Below are 9,639 nucleotides of genomic sequence, written 5' to 3' on the forward strand. Positions count from 1 at the left end.
GACATTAACAGGATAGAAGAGATTTCTCCATTTTGCTCATGAAGTCTCGAAACACTTGGCTGAGCATGAAACAACATAAATAAATTATCTGCTATGGACACCGTATTGCCCATTACGGTGAAACCAGTGCTAATTGCTATAAAGTATGTGCTTTTGTTTTGCACATAGTTGAGTTTGCTTATCCCTTCGGTTTCTTTTTCCTTCAAAAGCTGTGATTCCCTCTTCTCTTCCCTATGGCGGAAGGCTCTCAGATAACACCAGAGTAGGTCTAATTGATTTCCTTTTTTTAATGTTGGGTAGAGGCGGCATCATCGAACTGTGTAGACTGTAGAGTAGCCTGGCTCCGGCTTGCCTACATTCTTTACTTTCTCCTTTTTTTCCGATTCTTTTACACTGCTCCCTAGATCCATGAAACGTATCAGGCCACCGAATTGCAGACAAGAGCATGATCACAGCAAAATAGGTCAGTTGTTATTTTCAATTAGATGCAACTTAAAATCACTAACTAAGCCTGAGTCTAACAAATGAATAGGAGAGAAGCAATGTGATGCAGTGTACCATAAGGATAAGGTACATTAGACAGTGTCAATTGTTTGCTCAGGGCAGGCAGACTTGTGAGTTCCTGACATGATGGGGCAGAAGGACATCATCATTGTTTTGTATCTCCCATGCAAGATGGATGCTAGTTTCCTTCAGGATATAACAAAAAGTCTAGCAGAGGAAGGACATATCCACCACAGCGATCTCTGTTGAGGTAAATTCCACTTCATGCCTGGCTGAACCTGGGTCGGAGGCACCGCCGGCCTGAGAGTGAAGTGAGGTAACGAGGACAACAACTACTGCAGAGTGCATCCAAAAAGACTCAGTCGCTTTATCTCGGCTCAAGGTAAACGGGGACAGGGCATCGCTTCTTCGGATTGTCTAGTGGGCCTGCTGAATCATTTTCCAAGGAAATATTGTTAATAGTCTCTATGTTTGGCAGTGCACCATCTAGAGCCTACTCAGACATATCACATAAGCCCTGCAGGAGGCAGATGGGTATGCCAAATATGGAGAACTGAGTAATCCTATGCCCAGGGCAGGGTGATACATGCTACTGTACTGTACACGTGCATGCATCCCTAAAAGCATTGTGCACCGTTTCCTTACGCAATGTTATTAACCCATTTTGACCGGAGATCAGATTCTAAAAATGTCTTCTAAATCATGACAGTTTTCGGAAATACCTGTTTCTATGTCAGTGGTGGTGCTCAATATTTCATGTCAAGGACCCCCAAAATTATATGTAATTGGCCACCGACCCCCATCTGAAAATATGTTGTTCCAGGAACCCCTCAGAAGCAAAGATTTGAGTTAAAGACGCTCTGAAAGAATATATATTCCAAGATTTGTGCTACATTTTCACGATTTTTCAAAAATAGCAGATCTACAAGCTCGTAGATCTGCAATTTTTCAATAGCTAAAGTATTACATAATGCTTAAAACAACAAAAGGGGTTCCCGCCCAAAATGGGTTAAATGTTATGCAGTTCTTCAAGGGCTAAACTCTGATTAAATGGTATGGCTTCATTGGCTTTAAATGAGTTGTACCAATGCTAGAGTTTGCAGCATTACCACGGTGAGAACCGATTAGCAGAAACAGAAACTTTAATATTAACATTCTTAATATATTTTCACTGATGCAGTATATTCTTCACAATAACCATTCCTACATAATTGTGTTTTCTTTTTTTAACCACTTCTCTAAACACTTTTCAGTTGGCAATACAGTGCCCAGGCTACCTATCTGAGCAACTGTAAAGAGAAGAATTGGAAGGGCCGGGAATCATAAAGAAATTCAACTTTGAACTTTATTAATTGCAGAAGGCATCAATATGCACTAGTTCACATTTCCACCTACTGTACAGAGATTAAAATAGGGTGCATTTTGCATCCCAAAACGCAGTTTATAGTTAAGGGACACAATAAAACGACCTCTGCATCCACGGGATGCACTACTGTACTACTGTACTGTTTTTTATTCTGCTAGCTTTAGTTATAATAATCATTTCTTCGTCTGTTTTCTACATGAATATAACCACATTATAACCATATAAAATGAAATGAGAGTTAAATGCTGCAATTTGTGAAAATGGCAAAATATGACTCCTAACGTCGTTGAAGTGGGACTCATAAAATGTCCCTGGGACTCATTTCTAAAAGACCGTCCCTGCATCCTGGGACTCATTACAGGGACTCATTACATTGAAAACCTGTTTACATCACTGACTGTATATCAGTCCTAATTGCTTTGATGTTGCTCGCAGTGGGCAGTTTAGCAACTTTATAGATGTCTGATTTACAGTATGACTGGAGCCAAGTGCCTGATATAAATAGGTGAAGGTGTTACATTTCACACAGCTTTTCCAATCAACTGGAGGGGAAAAAAACGCTTTGTATTTGAGGACTTTGTTAACGTGTGTGCGTGCATGCGTGGCAATTACATTAATTTATCCTACTGCATGTCGTCTGACAGTATGTGCATGAATTACTTGATTACGTCTGTGTGCATCCATCAAATTATAAATCTCAAGGCAGCTAATGTGTATATGGAGGCATGAGCAAGTATGTTTAGCATGTACACCAGTGACAGACACACACACACACGATATCTACTTATCCTGGGGAAAGATACGCAACTAGCCACGTCTGAGGCAGGCGCGTCGCGTGGATTAAATGATTGACTGGGCAATTTAGCATTGTGGGTTGGCGCATCTCCGGCCGATAGGTGTGAACAGTTTTGCTGACGTGCTAATGGGGGCGGCTTGCATGCTGTGGTTTGCTATAGCCTACTAACAGAAATGTGCATGCACAAGGGCTGCCAAAGTAGGCTATCTTTGGTCGTTTTGTTTTTTCGCCCCCTCTCTTCGGAGTTAGACTGGGAAAGTTCTAAACTGGCTGGGCCACAATGGACCCTACGCCGGTGGTCTGAGGCTGCATGACTTGAAAATCGACACTCATGAAGACGGTTATTTTGTCAATTTTACTGGCTTTGAATTGGATGACCAAATTGAGATGGCATCTAGCGCAACACTGTCGAGGAAATAATGAATTTTCAAGGTTCTCAGCTCGTAGTGTCGGGGCATCCAATGTCGGCGAGGGGACGCTGGCAGCCTCCCGACTGAGCAGGTGATGGGAAACTCTGGCAGCAAATGCATCAACCGGCACAAAATGAAAACTCACCATATCCAACCGTGTTAAGATGTGGATAAATAAATAAAACATTGCCACCATGAGAGAAGAGGCAATGTGACAGAGGGAGATTTTTTTTTCTACTTTCATGTTGGCAGGCGGAAAACAGTTTGTTTTGGGATGAATCAGAATTTTGTGAAAGTGCCTGCGCCAGGTGTATCTAATTATCTGTCAGCGCATTCTCATTATAAAACGGCCCCTGGGATCTGGGAATTCAGCTTGTCATAACGAGCCTTGTACGGTAATCAAGGTGTTCCATACAGTAGCAACCAGGGAATAATATAGGGAATGTATACCTTTCCATAAGACCATGCCTTCAGTTTTCACCTACTGTACTATCAATTGATGGGGACTCGGATAATGTTTGTACAGTAGTACTCTACTCACTCTTGCTCATTAGTAATAGTGAAAAGGCCAGTGAAATAAAACTCCTCACATAGTCCTGAGTACACCCATGTGCCAACCTCATTTTTTCATTGTTTTCTTTTGTTTTAATTGATACAAGGTGATTAGCAGCCGTTGAGTCAACCGTTTCTCACCTTAGTCATGGGCTCTTATGTCACATGGATGGCTTTATGAGCTATAATTACAGCTTGCCTCTCTCTCTCTCTCTCTCTCTGGGGAGATGCAAGAACAGGTAAAATAATGAGGGTGTGTTGGAGTTGCGGTCACAGCAGCAGAGCTATCCATGTTGAAAGATAATTAATGGAGGGAGGAGAGTGGAAACCTGACTGTAGGCTTGGACTCTCGGGCCATGAAGATGAAGCTTGTGCAACTTTGAGCAAGCACACGGAAAGACCTGTCCTTCTCCTTTACCACCTGAAGCCATTGCGCCAAAAGAAATCCAATAATGACTGATGTGGTGACAGCAAATCATCTCGGGAGCAGCACTCACAGGGAGGACGGCAGATAAATTGCAGAATGGCGCTACAATTTTGTGAAATGGGAGTGCTGCCTGGAAAAACGATGGTGGAAGGTAATACTTACCTGGGACTAATCCATGAAAGCCTTTGGAAGAAATTCACCGACTTCAAATCCACTTCACTGGTGAAAACTGCTTCTCTCTCTACACGAGGAGAAAACTGACCTTCGCTAAAGGACTGCCTTCATTGGATATGTCTCAGCCAGGGTGAAGAATCGAATGACTCTTCAAATGAAAATAAGGCATGCACCTGGCTGTCAATTTGGTTCTTGTTTCAGTGTGGGTTATATTTATTGATTATTTGGTTTTCAGCTGTTTTCTGGTTATATACAGAATACATTTATTGTTCATTTTAGCAGATTTCTTCAAGCCAAACTATACATACTATATATGGCTGAGGAAATGCAAAGAAAGAGCTGTGTCCAGTGAGAGTTTACTTTTGACTATAATAATTATATTAATCTACAATAATCTATATTAACCACAAGTGGCATGCACTATAGTGAATATACAGTGTAACAACACAGAGAAGCCCAAATGATCCATACTGTAGAGACAATATTTGTTATGTCACAACATATTGTGTCTATGATCAATCATCCATATGCCATATGATCATCCAGTGCCTGTCAATGTCAATTGTCAATGCAAACATTCCAATACCCCACTATCTTACAATAAATGTGCAAAAGCCCCATGCCAACAAAGAAATCCCCATGTATGGTCTATGGAGGACCCTGATGTCATGACGTGTAGTACTGAAACTATAGTAAAATACGCACATCACTTTGTGGAGGTGCTGGGTTCGAAAAATTACATATGAAAAGAGAGGGAACCCGCACACTCGTATGCTCTCTTTTCATATGACGTGTAGTACTGACTTCATAGACTGACCTGCACTCCATATTTGGGCATGCTTCACATAGAACTCCATTATGGGCATAAAAGAGACACAGACAGACAGCTACAGAAATATTCAGATATGGGCATAAAAAACAGACAAATAGATGGGTAAGGGTCGTTCACACTGAGCACTATAACTATACTTATACAATTATATAAATCAAGTGGATACCAGAGTTCAGTCACACCACAACTACAACAAATACAATGGTGAAAGATATGGATATAATTATGATTATAGACCGTTATAGTCCTTGACTTGTGCAGTGCCCTTTTATTTGGGCACTGATCTAGTATAAAACCACAACAAGGCGAACATGAACATGAAAAAATATCAAATCATCACTGAACAGTGTCTGAGTTACAGTACATGTTTGTTACGTGGGTGGATTGTGGATTTCTTTTTTTTTTAAGTCCATGTTGCCAGCACATTTCTTTCAATGGCGGTGATGAAAAATGGGTCACAAAACTTGCTTACCTGTGTGACACATTAAACCTGCTCAATGGACTCAATCTGTCACTTCAGGAATGGCAACTGAATTTACATGGGTGCATTCAAAGCCAAAGTGTGGTGACGGCGAGTGAACAGGGGAATGTTTTACCGTACGTGTTCCAAAACATTAGCATGGATTGTGGGAGACTGAAGGCTCATTCATAGTCTGGATTTTCGGTGGTGAGGTGACCACCGCTCCGGTGGTGAGGTGACCACCGGAGCTGAAAGAACGTTGAGCGGTGGTGAGTAAAAGCAGAGAGATGGGGCGGTGGCGGTGGTTTGCTCTTCACCGCGGCTCGTGACGTCATGTTGTAGTTCGGTGGTCACCTCACCACCGAAAATCCAGACTATGAATAACGCTTGACTGAGACCTTCCTTCTCCCAGCTCGTATGTCATCACATGGATTCACTGTCATGGAGTATGAGCAGTCGAGCACTACTTCCCAAACACCACAGACGCACTAAGGGCAAACCGTGTAAATTACGAAGGAACAGACCACTGACTATTTTCTATAGAAAAAAGAATATTTACAAATGATAAAGATTAAGAATCGAGGGAAAAGTCAGATAACAACAACAGGAGGCAGATTACAGAAAGTACAAAGTTTGTGCACATACACCAAAAGCTGGACATAAGAGGGGCTATTGCCACTAAACAATATACTCTATAGACATTGTGTGTTAAAAAATGAACATACATACATACATATTGAATAAGCCATTTCAATCGGCAAGTGTAGCCCTAACAATCCCCCCCATCCACCTCGTGAACTGGCCACTAAGACATCTGCTGAATGCAATACCCTACATTTTACATATGGCTTATCAATATCAACTACAATCAAAATTCCATATTCTTCCCAAGTTTAACTTTGTTGGATTGTATAGACTAGAGTCCGTGTAGTCCTTAACTATTGTGTTAATGTTAACGCTACCATTTTGTGACGTCATCCAGGTCTACTGTGGTAGCGTCAGCTGTGATGATTTTGGTCTACTGTACTTGTGAGGGCATCAGATATACCGGTACATATATATACATAATATGTATATATATTATATACAGACAAACCTTTTGGCCATGCCGTAAAAAACAGATCTAATACAGATAGCTAGGACTGCTCTATCTGGTATGATCCATGTATCCCACAATCCAAATGAACACTTAATGTGCCTACAATCAGCAAATCTCCAACCAAAGGGAAACATTAGTGACGCAAAGCTAAATCCTGCCATAATCACAGTCCAAAAGGACCCCTCCCCATGAGTCTCCATCAGTGTAGCTGCTTACACTGATGGAGACTCGATGGGGAGGGTCCTTTCAGCACATGACCTCTCAACACGATGCATGATATCTCGTGGTAAGGCAGATCAATTACCATAATAAAGCACGGTTAAAAAGTGCATTGTTGAGCAGCCTGTGGCCATTCTGGCAGTTCAACATGTCCAAATGCCTGCATGTCATGGTTTGGTGGCCCCTCCAGCATGCTTCCCCATTTAAAGTTCCTTTTGAAAGGCAACACTATCCTCCCCACCGTCTCCCACTGGACTGGCAGACTGTAATGCTATTACCACCCCTCGATGGTCATGCTCACTTAGCCCTCTGCCACTCTGGGCTGGCCAGGGAAGACATCCCTCTGCCTGTGTGTGCCCTCATTTGTGACTTCCTCGCCTCCGCTTTGCTTGGGCATAAAATGCTGCGAGGCACACAAACTTCTCAGCTCATTATTTTGGTTTGCATGCCCATTGTTATTTTCGAGCTTTAAAAATAGGACTGCAAATCACAGCTAATTGGCTAAATATGAATCACTTGTCAAGAGGTAGCACGGAAAAGCTCTCCAGCAAAGAGGATGGATTATACCACCAAGCTCTGGCTACTGTAGTGACTGGGTTTAAGTGGCACTGATGGACTATAAAATGCATACTGTATCTCTCTCTCTCCTGACACATGCTTCATTCTGTGGATCAGCATTCAAAGATTACATTAGTCTGTCAAATGACAGTTGAGCCCCACCAGAAAATCAGTGAGTCACTCACTCCACCACATCACCTGAGGCAGGCACCCTTGTGCATGTTCACTTAACTCTCTCTCTCTCTCTCTCTCTCTCTCTCTCTCTCTCACATTCTCTCTCGCTCTCTCTCTCTCTCAAACACACACTCTCTCTCTTGCAGAGAGAGAAACACACCCTTGAGTGAAAGCTGTCACTTTCATATTAATCAGAACTAGCTTCATGCAGCTGTCAATATCTAGACTCTAGAGCACTGCTCATTCAATACAACTTTCTCATCCACAGCAAACAGAACAAATGACATAGCAGTCCCATTCGGTACACAATATTATTTGAAATATGAGCCCATATCATATTCATCTGTGGCCAAGAAAGCCCGGTCGGCATTTTGAGCGCCAGGAATTTGTGATGATAAACGATAAATTATTCAGAAAACAGCTTTTGCTCCTCCGTGACCGTCAACTATTAGGGAGCAGCTCCCGACCTGTGCAAAGCTGCGCTACATTATCCGATAACACCCATTCCATATATGCAATAATGCAAACATATGCGTCCTGGGCACGCCCGCGCGCGCGCACACACGCACACACACACACACACACACACACGCACACACAGCGGTGGATAACTTGGCAAACAAAAGCCACTTCTGAATCTGAGAGAAGCATGCGTTGGTTTTCAGCAGCGTCTCAATCCCAGTAAAAAAGAATGTTTAAAAGTCTGCTACTTACTATGCACGCAGAAGGTTGAATGCAAAGCCTCGGCAACTGCAACAGAAAATAAATAAACATCACAATAAATCTCCCCCCACCCAAAAAAGGTGACCGAAATTGCGAGCAGCACGACGCAATAACATGCTAATTGTTTTTTAATTAATACCAGCTGCCCCAAATAGCTGACATGAAAAGATTCACTTACCCAAGGCGTCCGAACAAAAAACCCTTAAGGAAATTCCAGAGGAGTCTTTTTCTTTCTTCTCTCAAGTCAGAAAACAGCAATGCCTTTCTTATTCCAAAATACGGGGCCCAGTTGAACTGAAAAAGAGACACCAAAAACAGCCACAACAAATTCCATTAGAAACGGAGTTGCCCCCACCCGCCAAAAAAAAAGTGTTGACATAACACCTGTGATGAAGGGGGAAAAAAACAGAAAGGGGAAAAAAGAACGAGAACTCATAAGAAAATTCGGAAAAGAGAGACGGTATACCTGCTCTACTCTTTATGACTGTCGGTAAAGACGACACGGTCCGTTATAAAAGTGAGAGCTATGCTTAATTCTTTGGGAAGGCAGCGGTCGCGTACTGTCAGATTCCACCACACGCACACACACACACACACACAGCTCCTGGCGACGGCTGAAGCAACGCAGGAAGGAGGGAGGAGGAGGACCACATACTCACTGGATGATGCTTCCTCACATACCTGCATTACCATGTCCGACCACTTGATGGCCGGCTAGAGGAGCAGGATATAATACCTACAGTAGTAGATGGGTGCTGTCCGGATGGATGCAATGCTTTTTCTTACCTTTTACCTGTGTTCGGTGTTCAGAATTAATAGCTAGATAATTTGGTAATCGGCAGGCATACTCTTGGTCTGACGAAAATAGTGGTTGGGACTAGAGTGACATTTGGAAATTACTGAATGCTCACACCTGTCCTGAATAGGAACATTTAGGCTATTATAAAAATTCACCTAAATTGTCAATAATAAAATGTCAAACATCAAATTAATAATTTTATGTTTTTAATTTAAAATAATATATTTTAAATGTGTACAATTGCTTAGAGCCTAGTGGTGTTAAAGCTATAAAATGTAATTTCTTGCCTTTGATTAACACAAGAATACATACAGTATCACATGTAAATGCGTGGTTATGTGGCACAATCAGTCTGACAGCTATGCATCATCATCCTAATTGTATTAGCAAATCAAATGTAAATAGCTACAGCACCAGCTTATATAATAGGACTACGTCATCAAGTGTCAAAACTCTGAATGTCAATTTTCTTTTTCCGGATTGGGACAGAGATGTGGGCAGCATCATACCCAGAGGGTACAAAAATATATACAGTATATGTACCGT

At 42.0% G+C, this 9,639-nt stretch overlaps 1 long non-coding RNA gene across 1 annotated transcript in view; it reads right to left on the reverse strand.

Annotated features, from left to right (window-relative positions):
• Positions 1–8,875, reverse strand: part of LOC306914198 — a 178,022-nt gene extending 169,147 nt beyond the window's left edge. The window contains exons 1-3 of the long non-coding RNA XR_013788667.1: positions 8,761–8,875; positions 8,473–8,588; positions 8,286–8,321 (exon numbers count right to left, since the gene is read on the reverse strand). This is a non-coding gene — a long non-coding RNA (uncharacterized lncRNA). The remainder of the gene's footprint in view (positions 1–8,285; positions 8,322–8,472; positions 8,589–8,760) is intronic.
• Between the last annotated feature and the right edge of the window lie 764 nt (positions 8,876–9,639).

Source organism: Electrona antarctica (genome assembly GCF_951216825.1).
Source record: "Electrona antarctica genome assembly, chromosome: 21".
In the NCBI taxonomy this organism is placed as follows: domain Eukaryota; kingdom Metazoa; phylum Chordata; class Actinopteri; order Myctophiformes; family Myctophidae; genus Electrona; species Electrona antarctica.